Source organism: Sceloporus occidentalis, unplaced genomic scaffold (assembly GCF_023333645.1).
Source record: "Sceloporus occidentalis isolate IW3139 unplaced genomic scaffold, rSceOcc1.0.p SCAF_137, whole genome shotgun sequence".
NCBI classification, from domain to species: Eukaryota; Metazoa; Chordata; class Lepidosauria; order Squamata; family Phrynosomatidae; genus Sceloporus; species Sceloporus occidentalis.
The window spans coordinates 2,497,916-2,514,812 of record NW_028317117.1 but is presented as its reverse complement, the minus strand read 5'-3'; the positions used below and the strand labels follow the sequence as shown (position 1 = coordinate 2,514,812).

The 16,897-nt window shown below is 45.3% G+C and overlaps 1 pseudogene; it reads left to right on the top strand.

Moving 5' to 3' along the window:
- LOC149281240 (arf-GAP with Rho-GAP domain, ANK repeat and PH domain-containing protein 1-like) overlaps nt 1–16,897 on the top strand; it is a 54,938-nt pseudogene that overhangs the window by 26,968 nt on the left and 11,073 nt on the right.

Genomic DNA, 16,897 nt, shown 5'->3' with positions numbered 1-16,897 from the left:
GAGTGGGTTGGTTAGGGGCAGTGTGGGTTGGTTGGGGGCAGCGTGGGTTGGTTGGGGGCAGCGTGGGTTGGTTGGGGCAGCGTGGGTTGGTTGGGGGCAGCGTGGGTTGGTTGGGGGCAGCGTGGGTTGGTTGGGGGCAGCGTGGGTTGGTTGGGGGCAGCGTGGGTTGGTTGGGGTCAGCGAGTTGTAGTCCGCAGCAGCTGCTGAGCCGGTGATTACTGTGGCTTTTACAGGATTCTGTTACTTTATTCTGTAGAAGGTGCAACAACTTTCACTTACATAGAAACATAGAACGTGAGGGCAGATCGGGCCCCCGGCGGCCCCCGTCGGCCCCCGTCTAGTCGCCCGTTTCTCCTGCTGTAAAGACTCGGACCTTAATCAGTCGTTGGTCTCGCCTTAGATTCAGGAGCCGTATGTCTGTCCCACGCATGTTTAAATCCTCCCCCACTATATTGGCCTCTACCACCTCTGCTGGGAGGCTGTTCCACTTATCTACCACCCACTCAGTAAAGTAAAACTTCCTTCCATCCCTTCTAAGCCTCCGACCCCTCTAGTTTTATGAGATTACCGGCGACGCGATGCACTCCTTTCACGCGCTTATAACATCGTAATAAATCCGCCGTAACAAACCCCCCCTAAACATGCAGCTCATACGGAACTTATGTTTTTAAGATTTTTTACATTTTTTAAGCCGTTTTTGTTACTCCCGGGTGACGAGGATATATGTACGGAGGAGCCGGTAACCCCAGATGTACGTTTCATCTCATTGCCTGAGGTTACAGCGTGTTATTAACGTGTTATTAACGTGTAAGTCTTTGCGTGACGTGGAGTGACTGTTTCCCATGGCTTTCCTCCAGGCTCTCTGCGCTGCGGTCACCACCAGTGATTTAACGGAAACGCAGGCGCTGATTTTCTGCGGGGCGGATGTAAGCTGCTCGTCCGAGGACCTCCTCTACCCGCACCCCATCCATCTGGCTGAGCAGGCCGGGCAGAGGCTGCAGGTGGAATTTCTTCAGCAGAACAAGACCTCAGGTAAATGCCCAGCGTCCGAGAGTCGGGGGGGGGCGGTCCGAGAGTCGGGGGGGCGGTCCGAGAGTCGGGGGGGGCGGTCCGAGAGTCGGGGGGGGCGGTCCGAGAGTCGGGGGGGCGGTCCGAGAGTCGGGGGGGGCGGTCCGAGAGTCGGGGGCGGTCCGAGACTCAGGGGGTGTTATCACCCTTATGCCCGTAGTAAACATACCTTGTGTGTTAAGGGTTAACCTAAAAACTTGATGGGGGGGGACTGCCCAACAGACGCCAGTCGCTTCACCGACGCATCTGCCGCTTAAGATAAAAGTGCAGAAAAGGAAAAGCTGTGTTATCGCCATAGCAGCCAACGGAATGTTCCGGATGACGGGACAGTTGGGCACTATGGCGATTACTTATAAAATGCTGCCAATTAAAATAACCTGCTGGGTATAAATAGAGCTGGATGTACAGAAATTCATTATAATATAAATTCATTCGACAATTTTGTAGCTCCCACCCTAGCTAGTACATCGGCTGAGGATCATGGGAGTTGGTGCATCTGCCACCTTTTCAGTGGTCAGGAAGCAGCATGAGTTCTTTGGTTGCTATGGGGATAAAGCCACTTTTTCAGACTTTACACCAGAATCCGATGTGTTCTGTAACTCCCATAACGATCAGCAAATGAACAGCCGGGGAGCGGTAACTAAACAGCATGCTGGGAGCAGGACGTTCCCCTTCGACTAAAGAACCCCCTCTTTTCTTAGATATATAGGACTGTTTTCATTTATTTATTACACTTTTTACAACTAAAGGCCGCGTTTGGAACCACATTTATAATACTTATACTAATTTAATGCCCAAGCCCTTCCTACAAAGAGTTATTTCATCGCATCAAGTTCATGTTTTATTTAGGGAGCGCTCAACCGTCATGTGACATGAAACAAGGCACTGATAGGTTGGCATAGAAATAGAAAAGGCATATTAAAGGTCACAACTATCAGAAAAAAAGAATAACAAAACCAAGCAAATAAACCTTTAGCAGATCGACTCTACATTAAGGCTTAACCCCCAGCGCTGTATACTCTAATACCAACCAGTGCTGTATACACTAATACCAACCAGCGCTGTATACACTAATACCAACCGGCGCTGTATACCCTAATACCAACCGGCGCTGTATACCCTAATACCAACCGGCGCTGTATACCCTAATACCAACCGGCGCTGTATACCCTAATACCAACCGGCGCTGTATACCCTAATAGCAACCGGCGCTGTATACCCTAATAGCAACCGGCGCTGTATACCCCAATAGCAACCGGCGCTGTATACCCCAATAGCAACCGGCGCTGTATACCCCAATAGCAACCGGCGCTGTATACCCCAATAGCAACCGGCGCTGTATACCCCAATAGCAACCGGCGCTGTATACCCCAATAGCAACCGGCGCTGTATACCCCAATAGCAACCGGCGCTGTATACCCCAATAGCAACCGGCGCTGTATACCCCAATAGCAACCGGCGCTGTATACCCCAATAGCAACCGGCGCTGTATACCCCAATAGCAACCGGCGCTGTATACCCCAATAGCAACCGGCGCTGTATACCCCAATAGCAACCGGCGCTGTATACCCCAATAGCAACCGGCGCTGTATACCCCAATAGCAACCGGCGCTGTATACCCCAATAGCAACCGGCGCTGTATACCCCAATACCAACCGGCGCTGTATACCCCAATACCAACCGGCGCTGTATACGTGATGTAATATCACCCCACCCAGCGATGTATATGGTAATATACCCCCAGTGGTAATATGTATTACATGTGCCGGGCAGCTAGTGTGGGTAGAAGGGCAAAAGAATATGGGGGATTCTGCATTTGCAAGGGGGGGGGGCACAACATTTGTTTAAAGGGACCTCACGGCTGTCGTATGCATTAAATTCCATGTGATGGCTGCGGTGCCTTTTAAGCTTACAATTAGAACATTTGGATGCAGACTGGGAGTGCCTGCTGGGGATTTGGGAATTGTAGTCGGATTACTAAGGGGAAGTGAGGTTCCGAGCGCTTGGCCTTTGTGCTGCGCGAGAACGATGATTCACTCCGGGAGAAGAGGGAAGCTGAGTGGATCGGTGAATGACTCATTCTCAATAAACACAAAGTCCAGATCCGCGTTAACTGTCTGGGGGCCGAGGAGACATACTGTGTGTAAGGAGTGCACAGCGTGGCACACGGGGTTAAACCGCTGGCCAAAATCCTAAGAGCAACTTCCTGGAAAAAAAAAACATACAAGAAAAAATAGCTGGTTTCTGGTAAATGCAGTAACTTGGACGATTTCAGCCGTCATTCAGCTGAAAAGATCTTTCCCAGATTTTGGTGAGAGAAATCACAATTGTTTGATTTCATAAAGCTGTTAAATCATAGAATCCACGTAGTTTATCTGCTATTAGCTTCTTTGTATTAGAGAACTGTCTGTTTTCGATCGTTTCAATAATGTGTTGTTAGAATTTTATCTCTACTACAGTTACATTTATTTACCGAACGGCGAGATCACGAACTGAGCAGATACATCGTTCTGTGTCCTTGAAAGCTCCTCTTGAAATAGGAATTCCAGATGTTTTGTTTTTGAATGAAAAGCACATTTTGTCCATTAAAATATGAAATGGATCAGAAACCCAGCGCAGACGGGGTTAATGTTGGAAATTATTTTTAATGGAATCTCTTTCTAGGCGTAAAGAGGCCTTTATCACTCCCATCACTCCTGTGTTCCAGTGGCCCTTTATCACTCCCATCACTCCTGGGTTCCAATGGCCCTTTATCACTCCCATCAATCCTGTGTTCCAATGGCCCTTTATCACTCCCATCAATCCTGTGTTCCAATGGCCCTTTATCACTCCCATCACTCCTGTGTTCCAATGGCACGTTGTATTCGCTGATCCAAGTTTAAGGTTAAAAGGATAATTGATGGTTAGAAAACCCTTTTGTAATTATGTTACAGCCAGAAATCTCCTTGTTTTCCATGAAAACAGGGAAGTGACCCCAAACTTTTGAAAGATAGTGTGTGTGTGTGTGTGTGTGTGTGTGTGTGTATTATATATATATATACACGGTAACCCCCCCCCCCCCAAAAAGCTTCTTACAGACACAAATTTAAAATGGATTTAATGACGCGATTCTACTGAATTATTATATATATTATTATTATTATTATATTATAATCCGGCTTTAGAAACCCTTCCCGGAAGTAATTCTTTAATAATGTAACACTTTGGGAGGTTGTTGCCCGGTAGAGCAGCCGCTGTCCTCGGGAGAGCAGAAGGGAGCCGAGATCCTTCCCCAGCAAACAAACCAAAAAGATGGAGTCCCAGCGATCCCTCGAGAGGAAAGAAAACACACGATTTCAGGACAAAAAGGTCCAGAGACACTAATTAAAAGTTTCTGTGTTGTGTTAATGGGATCAAACACAGAACTTGCTGGCAGATCGGCCCCATTTGGCCCCCCGTCAAATCCGCCTTTTTTTGCCATCAGAATCTGGTCTCGCCTTGGATTCTACCGCAGAGATCAAAATTCCATGGTTCTAAGGTTTATTTGCTCAATGCTTCCAAGTGGAACAGCAGCGGCAGTAGCAGGACCTGCCATGAAATTACTTTTTTAACCCTTCCATGCAAATTTATAAGATATATCCCGTAGCGATCTATTTACTCTATAACAGCCGCAGCATAAAACCAATCGTCTCTGGCCGTTACACTGACTATATTTACATAGCGGCAGCAGATTCCGTAGCGCTGTTACTGTAGACAATTTAAAAAGGCAAAAACGTTAACACACGTTAAGGCGGTACTGGACCAGAAGAAGGAGAGGACCCTGATCTAGTGAGCTTACAATCTATTGATTTGTCTCAGGTAGACGTCTTTGGGGAGATAGGCCCCAATTATGTCAGAAATGATGTCGCTGGCTTATTATTTTGAGTAAAACTGATTATTTTCTCTGTATTACGAATTCACTGATTTCACTCGTTCCATCTTGGAGCTTTTTAGATCCAAGACGTTATAAGTGCGTATGACGGGGTTCCTCGACACAGTAGGATTTTGTACCGCGCTACTGATTGTGCTGTGGATTTTAGGCCAGTAATGTAGCTTTCCATAGGCCGCCCCCCAAACACACAGAGAGGAGGGTCTTTGATCAGGTCTTGTGACTGCAGCTACAATGTAATCATTGTCCAGCCTGGGACAAGTGCGATGCGCGCAGGGCACCACCTCGTGGTAGGTTTAGGTACTGCAGCTTTGGCACTTTTTTTGTTCCCATGTAAAGAAAATAGGGTTTTTTTAATAAATAATAAAAAAAAAAAAAAAGATAGGGGATTTAAAAACAATAAATAAATAAAAATTCCCTTTACTAGGGAAGTAAATTACAAACATTTTTCCATCTACATACTTTTGTCAACCTACTAAATAAGGTTATCCAGCAGGCCACCTTTATAAATCTTTTCAAAAATTGCATTAGATTTTTTTAATGCTGTTTTTTAAATTATATAATAGAAACCTTATAGAGGTGAGAATAATCCTGCTTAGAACGTCACGTGGAGGCATTGCCAGCGTGGAATTTGTTAGGCAGGTATCTAGACTGTTATAACTATAGGAATAATTTATCATGTGATTGAAATTTATTAGGTTTTTAGCCCTGTGAATCACAAATAATAATAGTGTTGTTTTTTATATTGCTGAAGTTATTGTCTGAATATTATTTACATTACAGAAATTCCCCGTTTGGATCTGGGGGGTAACATGGAGAAGAATTATTACGTGACGCATCAATCGATAACTCATAATGGCTACCTTTACAAGACCTCGTCCATGACCAAGCTCGTAACCGAGAGGAAAGCCAAGGAGGGTAAGGAAAATATCTTTAAAAACCCCAAAATACTGTTTCTTATATCCCGTAATGGCAGTAGTTCATTTTCTTATTTTGAGCCCCGTGTCTGCATCAAAACGTGGTACAGGATGGCTTCTGTTTAGGGTCCCTAATTCTGGCAGGACAAGTTCCATAATTATTTAGATGCGCACGTTTTTTCCTGATTACCTGATGGACAGCCATATATTTCAGGGAGTGTATGCCTTACGTATGCGTATAGCAGAGCCCATGTGTTTGTTAATGAAAACGGGAAGCATTGAATGTTCAGGGGATTCAAAGACATGATATGTAACACTATACAGCTATACAGACAAACGGGTACCAAGCTGGTGAAACACTCAACGGAATGCGGGCAAACACAATACATGGAATATTTTATATGTATGTATGTATGTGTATATATGTGTATACGGTATATACACATGTATTTAGACCGCATTGATGGGCACTTGGTAAATTCACTTTTTACTCATCCCAGGTGAGTTTATATTGGCGGCTGCTCTGAGAAGAGACAGCAGCCTCTGCGGCCGGGGTCTTTGGCATCCCCCTGTGTATTAACTGGATGTTTGGGGAGAGGAAAGTTCTCCCTTGGAACCGGCCGTATTGCGAAGCTCAATACAAACCTATTAATTATTATTATTATTATCTTTTATTTATATACAAGACAGACTACAATTTTTTTAAGACAAACCGATACATTAGGTGGAGAGGCTCGGCTCGCAAGCTTACAATCTTACATAGTAACTTCTGTGCAGCCGGACGTGGGAAAATGGCATTGACCCCCATAAATATTGAATGCCTTGTATGATGTGTCTTAGTGACATAATTATTACATGTGTGTTCGCAGAGTTCAGCCGCCGCTGGTGTGTTCTGAATGACAATATCCTCAGTTACTACGAGAACAACCACAGCTCGACCCCGAACGGCGAGATCAAAACGGAGGAGATCGTATGTGTGGCTGCCGTCCCGCCGGACACCCACGGGTGAGAACCGCGTTTTATTTCTAGTCTCGCCGGTCCGGGGAGCGTTATTCTTCCCCTGGGACTGCCGGTTCCAGACCTAGCTACCCCCTGCCCATCTCTTGCTAGCCCTCGTTGGCTGTTGCCCCCTTCCCATTGAGTATGAAGCTGGTGGTGGGGCAGGCCTTGGGGTTTCTCGCTCCTCTCGTCCTGCATGTACTTGGTAACGTGAGAGCGGGCGGCCCCCTTACCGGCCCGGGCAGGTAGTTTGCCCATGTGGCAAGCGGTTTGACTGTGTTCCTGGGTGTCTGCTTCACGTCGGTTTCTTCCCGCCGGCAGGTATGAGAGCACGTTCGAGATTTACACCAAAGCGGAGCGGCTGTACCTGTTCGCGGCAGATACCCCCGAGGAGTGCAGAGAATGGGTGAAATCCATAACCAAGGTAAAGGTCTCGGCCACTCCGTGACCCCGGTTGCCCCCTGACCCCAGCACTACAGCCTCATCATATACCCCCCTATAGGAACCTTTAATTTGTTCATGAAAAGTGTTAATATGTGGAGACTACAGAGAGGTTTGGGATCATCTGTACCGGGCCAGATCTGTACATTTTACATACTTTTTCCCCCCCAGTGTTTCCTTCCACTGAAGGCTGAGGAGCTCCTGAGTTACGACTTTGACCGCATTGGGAAGCTGCAGTATAAGGGGGGACGCAGTCTGGAGAGGGCCCGGCCCGGATGGTTCTCTCTCTGTAAGACGAATCTCTACACTTACCTAGAAGACGACGCCGTGGAAGTGATCAACCTGAAGAAACTGTCTGAGCTCTGTACGTCCCGGTAACGATAACTCAATGTCCTGCGCGGGGGGCGCCCTGACGGACGTCCCGGACCCCTGACTTAACGGCTCCTCTCGTCTCCTATCCTTGGCCCTCGTCCTTTAGGATATATAAGACGTCATCCATTGTGTTCCCTCCAACTCGCTTACCAGAAATACGAAAAGTCTTTGAAAGTTCGTTGGGTAGCATGGATGATTTTCCTAAATCTGGATTTAAGGGCATTTCCCCCCAAAAAAAAGTTAAACAAAAAGATCACATGTAAGAATCTCATCTCGATTATTAGCGATCCGTTGTTAAAACCACAAATAATGGCTAAAAGTAAAAAAAAATAAAAATGGGCATTTTGGGGTAAAATTTAACGCAATCGCCAGAAAAATCCCATATTCGTTTCTATGGCGTTTGCCCCAAAAGTATCCCTTTTCTCCTGACTGATTATGGTCGGCGCCATTAGCGGTTAATTCGATTTGGATGAATATTTTTTCTAGAAAACCAGCAGGTTTTGGTTTGTTTAGTTTGTAAAATAACGTTTGTTTTATCCGCAGCCAATAAAGATAAAGAGATCCTCGTCCTGGTGCAGAAAGGGAGGTAAGAAGACGCCGCTCTCCCCGATTGGGATTAAACGCAGTGTTCGTTCCTCACCTGTTACCCCGGGAGCGGCGAGTGACTCGGAGCCGACACGTTTCAGCTCCCGGTTTAGTTAATAAGCTCCTAGGGAGCGGATTCGGGGGGAACCTGGGCTCCTTCGGTCGAGTTATCGCGGTAGATAAATTGGGGGCCGAGGGCGGCAGGAGATGTATGGTTTCTGCGCAGGCTTTGTAAGCTCTTCCTCTGATTTCTCAGAATAACGTACATCTTGGGGGAGAGGAAGCTGGATTTTTCGGCTTGGGTGAATGCCATTCAGACGGCCAGCAGCACCTCCGGAGATACGTTATCAGAGCAGCAGCTGACGGATTCCGACGTCCCTTTCATCGTACAAAAATGCATCCGCCACATTTCACAATTCGGTAGGAAATCCTGCGCGGTTCGAAGGGACGGCTCATCTTCACATCTTCGCATATTACATCGTTTAGAAGTTATGGGCCACATGCAAAGGTTTAAATATGGCGGTTTCATGGCGAGGCTTCACCACCACACGCCAGGGAGTGATGGAGAAGTTGGCGGGCTCCTTTACCGTACCTTGGGGTCCTTAAGGACCGATACCCGAGGATGTGGTAGGAAGAGACTGCTTAGAGCGGCTTTTTTTTTTTAAAGGGGCACCCATTCTTACCGTGCCATGTCTACTTAATGCCTCCGCCTTGCACACACTGGAACATGTTTATGGCTTTCTTTGCAGGGGTTGGTTCGGAAGGAATCTACCGGAAGAGCGGCCAGAACTCTAAGACCACGTCCCTGCTGGAAGCGTTGAAGAAAGACGCTCGCAGCGTGGTCCTCAAAGAAGACGAGCACCCCGTGGACAACGTTTCCGACACTCTTAAGAGGTTCTTTAGGGACATCGGCGAGGGGATATTTGCTGAACATTGCATCGAATGGCTGAACGTGACAGGTGGGTGAGCAGAGCCTCGCGCTAGGCCTGGAAAGTAAGAGTTAACGTCGTAACCGAGTAAAATTAGATGGGGGAAAAAGCACTAGTTTTTCAAGTTTTTTTGAGTGAGGGTCTTTGAAGTTGTATGGATGTGTTAGTTTCATATATAACGTAGTCATCACTGGCCGTGATATAGTACAATGTGCAAAATAATATGATTATATCGAGTGCTTATAGAGCAGATTGATAATAAGGGAAAATGTGGATATTTGGTGATTGTATTGATTTTCTGCAGGCATTGAGGACGCGTCGATGAGAATCAGCCAGTACCAGAAGCTTCTGGAGAACCTTCCGCCTGTTAATAGAGTCACGTTAAAAGCGCTAATTGATCACTTACACTGGTAAGAAATGGCTGCGGATCCCCCCTAATCCTACATCCTAGAGAGCCGGAAACTCCCACCAGAACAGAACGAGACCGCTGCATATCAGCCATTTGTATGAGTTCTCGCTCAGTTATCTGATCCCCGATCTACTATCTTACTGCCTGTGAGGAGCTATAGAATGTCTCAGTCTTAATCACACTGCCAGACTCTCTGACTAATGAAAGTCTATGGAGGAATAGACTTCATTAGCATAGCCATAAAGCATCAGCTCAGCGTGGTGATTGAGCCGGGGAAGTTAAAATGCCGTCCATCATCTTCTTTTAAATAAACTCTCTTCCTTTACCTTGTTGATTCCCTTTAAGTATTTAAATGTTTCTATCATATCCCCCCTGTCACGTCTTTCTTCCAGACTATATATGTTAAGATCCTTTAACCTGTCCTGGTAAGGTTTATCCTGTAATCCATGAAGCATTTAGTAGCCCTTCTCTGAACTCCAACATTTCTATATCCTTCTGGAGATACGGTCTCCAGTACTGCACACAATACTCCAAGTGAGGTCACAGCGGTCCTCTGTACAACGGCATGAGCACTTCCCTCTCTCTACTGCTTTATACCTCTCCCTATACAACCAAGCATTCTGCTCGCTTTACCTGCTGCTCTACTGCATTGTCTGCATTTACTTCCCATCTGTATTTACTATCGATCTGTTTTTACGGCTGGGTTTGAAGCTCCATTAGATCCCCTTTCTAACAGCGCAATGTCCCCGATTACTGTATCCGCTCAGCATCCAGCACTTCTCAGACATCAACCAGATGAACGTTCACAATCTGGCAATCGTGTTCGGCCCCACGCTATTCCAGACCGTCGGACAGAATTACAAGCCGGGTCGGGTGGTGGAGGACCTCATCACTTTCTATTTGCCGATATTTAATGTAAGTGACCAGGAGCTACGCCGCCGCGCCGACGGGGTTAATGTTGTAAATGACTATTGTAGCTGAAAACGGCTGATTTTTAATGGAATCTCTTCATAGGTGTACAGAGGCCCTTTATCACTCCCATCACTCCTTTATCACTCCCATCACTCCTTTATCACTCCCATCACTCCTTTATCACTCCCATCACTCATGTGTTCTAATGGCCCTTTATCACTCCTGTGTTCCAGTGGCCCTTTATCACTCCCGTCACTCCTGTGTTCTAATGGCCCTTTATCACTCCCATCACTCCTGTGTTACAATGGCCCTTTATCACTCCTGTGTTACAATGGCCCTTTATCACTCCCATCACTCCTGTGTTCCAATGGCCCTTTATCACTCCCATCACTCCTGTGTTCCAATGGCTCTTTATCACTCCCATCACTCCTGTGTTCCAATGGCCCTTTATCACTCCCATCACTCTTGTGCTCCAATGGCCCTTTATCACTCCCATCACTCCTGTGTTCCAATGGCCCTTTATCACTCCCATCACTCCTGTGTTCCAATGGCCCTTTATCACTCCCATCACTCCTGTGTTCCAATGGCCCTTCATCACTGCAGAGCAGAATGTTTGCGTGTAATTGTATTTATCTCCATGGCGAGCGCTGAGTCTTTAATGCGTCTTCCCCGTCTGTAGGTGGATAAACAGGAGCTGGAGAAGGAGCTGGACATAATTTCAACCATAATGAGATTACGCAACGAGAACCCGAACCAGAAGCGCAGGGTAAGACGGGAGCCGGGCCGTGGCTGTCCAGCTCGCGCGTCCGAGAGCCGATAATCATTTTAACCCCTTGACTGCTAACGACGGCATGGTGCCGTCGCTAGCAGTCCCAGTCAGGTGCTAACGACGGCACCATGCCGTCACTAGCACTCTCCTACCTTTATGGAGGTCTGTGGACCCCATCACCCCCTACCCCGGCGATCTGCCCCTCACACTGAAGGGCATCACCGGGGCCACCCGATCCGGCCGGTGACGGCACGCGCAATGACGCGATGACGTCACCGCGCAACTTTATTAACAACTGACAATTGTCAGTTAAAGCGGTATGGGGGCATGCTGCTTAGATGCCTGTATCTCAGCAGCTACAGACCCCCAACATATACCGTTGGAAAGGTAATCATATAATGCTTGTGAAAAAAGAATATTAAGTAAAAAAAATAAAAATGTACAAAAAAAGTAAAAAAAATGATTTGGGGGTCTCTAAAGGCAGATAAATAAAGATCAAAATTGCCTAGAGACCCCCAAATAAAATTATCTAAACATAAAGTAGTTTAACTTAAAAAAAAGTATTCTAGCTAAATGATCACTGTGGTAGCCAATGTTACCACAGCGATCATATAGCTATGAAAAGTCACATTCCCTTTTTAAAAATGGCCGATACTAAATTTTAACCCCATGATCCCTTTGATCATGGGGTTAAATTTAGCCAATGGTAGAGGGAGACAATTTTTGAAATCCTGATGAACCGCAAATATTAAAGTCAGCCATTTAGCCCGTGCGGTACGTGAGTAACCATCTCATCGCTGGAGCGCCTTGCATTTTTACTACAAAAACTTATTTTTGCTGTAAAAGTGACTTTTTTTTTTCTCCCTTTACCATCATTTCTTTGGGATTGTAAGGGGAAAGTATGGTGTGTGTGCTTCTGTGAGTGAATGTATGGAAAGTATGGTGTGTGTGCGTCTGTGAGTGAATGGAGATATGAAAGGCGTGTGAATGAAGATATGAAAGGCGTGTGAATGATCAGTAATTAGGGTTGAAACCCTGACGTGGCATTACTGCTCATGTAGGAAGTTAAATTATGGCACAAAAAGTATACATTTGCAAAAACTACACCCCTTGGCGCATCAAATGAGGGGCTGCATGCATTCGTAGCACAAGACTGGAGTGCGCAAGACATAAATGAACTTGGCGCTTTTAATTTTTTATTTTTTTTATTTTTAGAAGTGTGATAGTCACTTATTTGTTGTGGACGTCAGATTTGTGATACAAATATAAATAAGACCTCATTTGCTGCGGCTGGGGGTGTAGTTTCTAAAAATATATAGTTTTGTTGGCATATTTTAACATCCCGGGCAGCTAGAGCTGTTTAGTTGACGGCAGCCATGCATTAAATTTAAAGATGTCTTTTGTGATAGTCTAATAAATTGAATTTTTAGCAATAAAATATTAGAAAAACCACAATCTACTGTTCTCAATTTCTGTTTATTTTAGACCGGCTACCTACTACAAATATTTAGCAGCACAGCTTTTGATATTAGAGTTTAGAAAAATAACATTACGAACTAGTTTTTATTGAGACGGAAGTGAAAAATTACACTTTTTTTCCCATTTTTGGCTATATTTTGCAAACCTAATGAGACATACACATACAAAAATGGTATATTTGGAATCTGCTGGGTGTGCTGAAAAAAACAATATATGGTTTGTATAATTTATTCCCAAGAAATGTGCTTCTAAACGAGAGATGCACCAAAATGCCGAAAACCAGCTTAGCACCAGGGTGGGAAATGGCTTAGCAGCCAAGGGGTTAATCGATTACTGAACTTAATTAATCAATTAATGCTGGAAGCAAAGCTGAGACATCCAAGAGCTGTCGCCTGTTTGCACACACATTAATTGCGCTCTCCGGCCTGTTAACCCAATGATCCTGAGCCGCTCCGTCATTATATTCTTTCCTCGGATGGTTTAATTGCGTGAAAACAACCCAGAATTTAGAAGAAGCCCTGTCTGTGGCAAATTTTTTTTTTTTATTTATTTTTTTTATACGGATTCCATGAAAATGTGTTTAACGTTAATCGCTTTTTTTGCAAATTCCATATTTTCCCCAGCAGGGATGCGATTTCATCTGCACGGTGTATCTGGGAGAGAAGAAGCCGGAGACGGAACAGATCGTACATGTAAGGGGGATCCATAGTCGTGTCCTGACGTAACACACTGGTTTTACGTAGAAAGTTTTAGATAATATAAAGGGACGCTCCAGCTATCTAATGCCGTGTAATGCATGTAATGGCTGAGGGGTCCCTTTAAATGTTTGTGATGCCCCCCTTGCACGGAGGGATTCTGCGAATCAGTGAAGCGAACACAGCTTAGCGACAGTGCCCTCCGCTCCAAGGGTCAGACCTTGCGCTAGAGAAGACCGTAATGTCTGCCGGATTTGACAAAAATCAGGTTTTATCTCATTTTGTTCCAATAAACTCACTTTATCTGCAGACCTGGAGGCCGCCGTTGCTGTCAGTCATGTGATATTTTGGGTGACTTTCCCGCCCCAAAGACCACACTGAGCTGATGCTTTATGGCGATGCTAATGAAGTCCATTCCTCCATAGACTTTCATTACTCAGATGGTCCTGCTGTGTGATTGAGACTGAGCCATTCTATTGTTCCCCACAGGCAGTATGATAAGGAGTCGGGGGGGTTTAGTAGTTTGGAGTTCAGATAACAGAGCGAGAACTCCTACAAATGGCTGATATGAAGCTGTCCGAAAACATTATATTACGAGGCAATAACTAGAAGAGGAGAATATTTGTGAAACGTGTTTATAATCTGTTAGTAGTAAAGGAGTTCTCTTTGCAGCGAAGGCGCGTGAGACGGTCGGCTCCTGAGGGTGACCGGGGGCCGAATTCTCGAGTAATATTTATTTGTATTTTTGGCGCTCAGATTCCGGTCACTATGACCGCGCAGGAGCTGACCGAGACGCTGCTGGAGAGACGCAACATCCGCTCGAAGGACAACGAGTACTGGAGCTGCTTCGAGGTGGATGAAAGTGAGGAGCTCGGTAAGCGTCGGGGTAACGTAGGAGTCGATAGCGGGGAGCGCGGACACGGGAATCTCAGATAACATACGTCCGTGATATAAAGCGATGTGCGTTATTCTTCACAAAAATCACCCTGATTAACCCCTTGATGACAATTGCCGGTCCGGGCACGTCACGGAAATTCAAGTCGATAACGACAAATGACGTGCCAGGACCGGCACGTCATTAAACGGGTGCAGAAAGCGATCTATTTTCACTTTCTGCACCTCGACCTCGAGGCATTCAGCAACGCCATTATCGGCACAAAGGGGCCATCTCTGGCCCCTCCCCGGGGTGTCAACATCCGCCATACTTGGTATGGCGGCGGACGCCCGTTTTAAAAGCGTTTAGGAGGCGATCAACGATCGCCTCCTAAACTTAAATGGTGTCGCTGGAATGCCTCGATCAAAATTTTAAAAAAAGGCAAAAAAAAATATATATATATAAAAAATATATTTTTGTGAGCAAGTCCTAAAATTAGCATATTAGCTTAAAACAATTCTTGCATGGAAAGAGTTAAAATACTGGCATATTAAATGCCCATGGGGTGTCTACTTTTAAAAAATGTATGATTTGATGGGGTAAATTGAATTGGCCGGGTTCAACAATGTCCCAAATAACACGGGGGAAGGATGGCCACACATCTAATTTCCAATTAGAAAAATGCACACGTACCAAATGTGGCCTTTTAGTTCCCCCCAAAAATGACAAACCCATGCATGTGGGGTATCACTGTACTCAGGAGATGTTGCTGAACACATATTGGGGTGTCGTGTGACAGCGGCATATACCAGGAGCTGTAAATTCATACATAAAGTAGGTGTGTGTGGGAAAAATACACACAAAAAAATACTACTGCAAACGTTGAAAAAATGCTGGTGGTAAAATGTGTGCATGCAAAGAGTTAAAATACCAGCATTTAAAATACCCTGGGGTGTCTAGTTTTCAAAAATATATGGCTTTATTGGGCACACTGAAATGGCCCGGCTCAAAGATGTACCAAATAGGACATGGGCAGTGGATCCCCAAATGCCAAAGTTCAACATTGAAAATGCGCATGCCCCAAATGTGGCCCTTTTGCCCCCAAACAGCCAGGCAAAATCATTCATGTGAGGTATCGCTGTACTCAGGAGATGTTGCTAAACACATATTGGGGTGTTTTATGATAGTGACATATACCAGAACCTGTTTATTCATGCCTAAAGTAAAATGTGTCTGAAAAAACAAATGCAAAAAAAATGACTACCATAAAGTTTGACAAAGGCTGATGGTAGAATTAGTGCTTGGAAAGGGTTAAAATACTAGCACTTGGAATACCCTGGGCTGTCTAGTTTTCAAAAATATATGATTTGATGGGGTAAATTGCATTGGCCGGCTTCAAAGATACCCGAAATGGCACATGGAGGGAAGAATTACCAGATTTGGAAAAAATGGCTTTGAAATAGCAAAACGCTACCTGTACTTATTGCTCCATAACGTGCAGAAAAAAGCAAAAAAACATAAAAACAATGGGTATTTCTAAACTCAGGACAAATAGTAGAATCTATTTAGATTTTTTCATTACCTTTTATAGATGAGTAAAAGATTTTTCAACTAAAAGTTAGAAACAGTCATTTTTTTCTAAATTTTTCACCATATTTTATACTTTTTTTAATAGTAAATAATATGATACAATCAAAACAATGTCATCTAAAGAAAGCCCTTCTTGTCCTGAAAAAAACAATATCTAATGTGTGTGGGTTCAGTAAACGGGAAAGAAGAAAATTACAACTAAACACGAGCAGCGCAGAAATGTTAAAACGGCCATTGTCTTTAAGGGTACAAAAAGTAAAATCAGCCTTTGTCACGAAGGGGTTAAATATTTGCGATTGTCCATGAACCGAATATTGATCGCGTTATGTGGTGGGGAAGAAGCCATTGTTGTAGATGAAGTGGGCAGGGAGTCGCGGAACCCGGAGTTTCCCCCGGCGGCGACCCGGAGTTTCCCCCGGCCAAAAACCGGAGAGTTCCCAGCTATTGTCCAGGCGCATTAGAGGAGCTGCGTCTAAAAGGCCTCATATTTGATCCATACATGACATGTTCTGTACAATGTGTAGATCAAACTATATCTGAAACCTCTATCGCAACCTATGGTTGAAGCCTTTTCCCTTTTTTCCTCCCCGCAGAGCGGCCGCTGCATTTCTCCGAGAACGTCCTGCACATCTTTCATTCGCAGACGACCAGCAGAAGTCATATGGTGGTGAAGAAGAATTTGCACATGGAAGCCATGCTACACTACATCAGTGAGTAGGGGGTTAATAACGCCCACCGGGCTGCGTGCTGCCGCTGGTGTCCTGGGAAAGGCCAACTCACAGTATTAATGCCACAGCGGTGTCATCCATACCACGGGACTGTCCCCCGAATATGGGGTAGCTATAGGGCTTGGGAAGGTCAGTCCTGAATTCCATAATGCTGTCATCCTGCGCGTGGTGATTATGTGGCGAACCCCCGCTTCGTTTGCCCCATGATCTCTCTTCCCCTTCA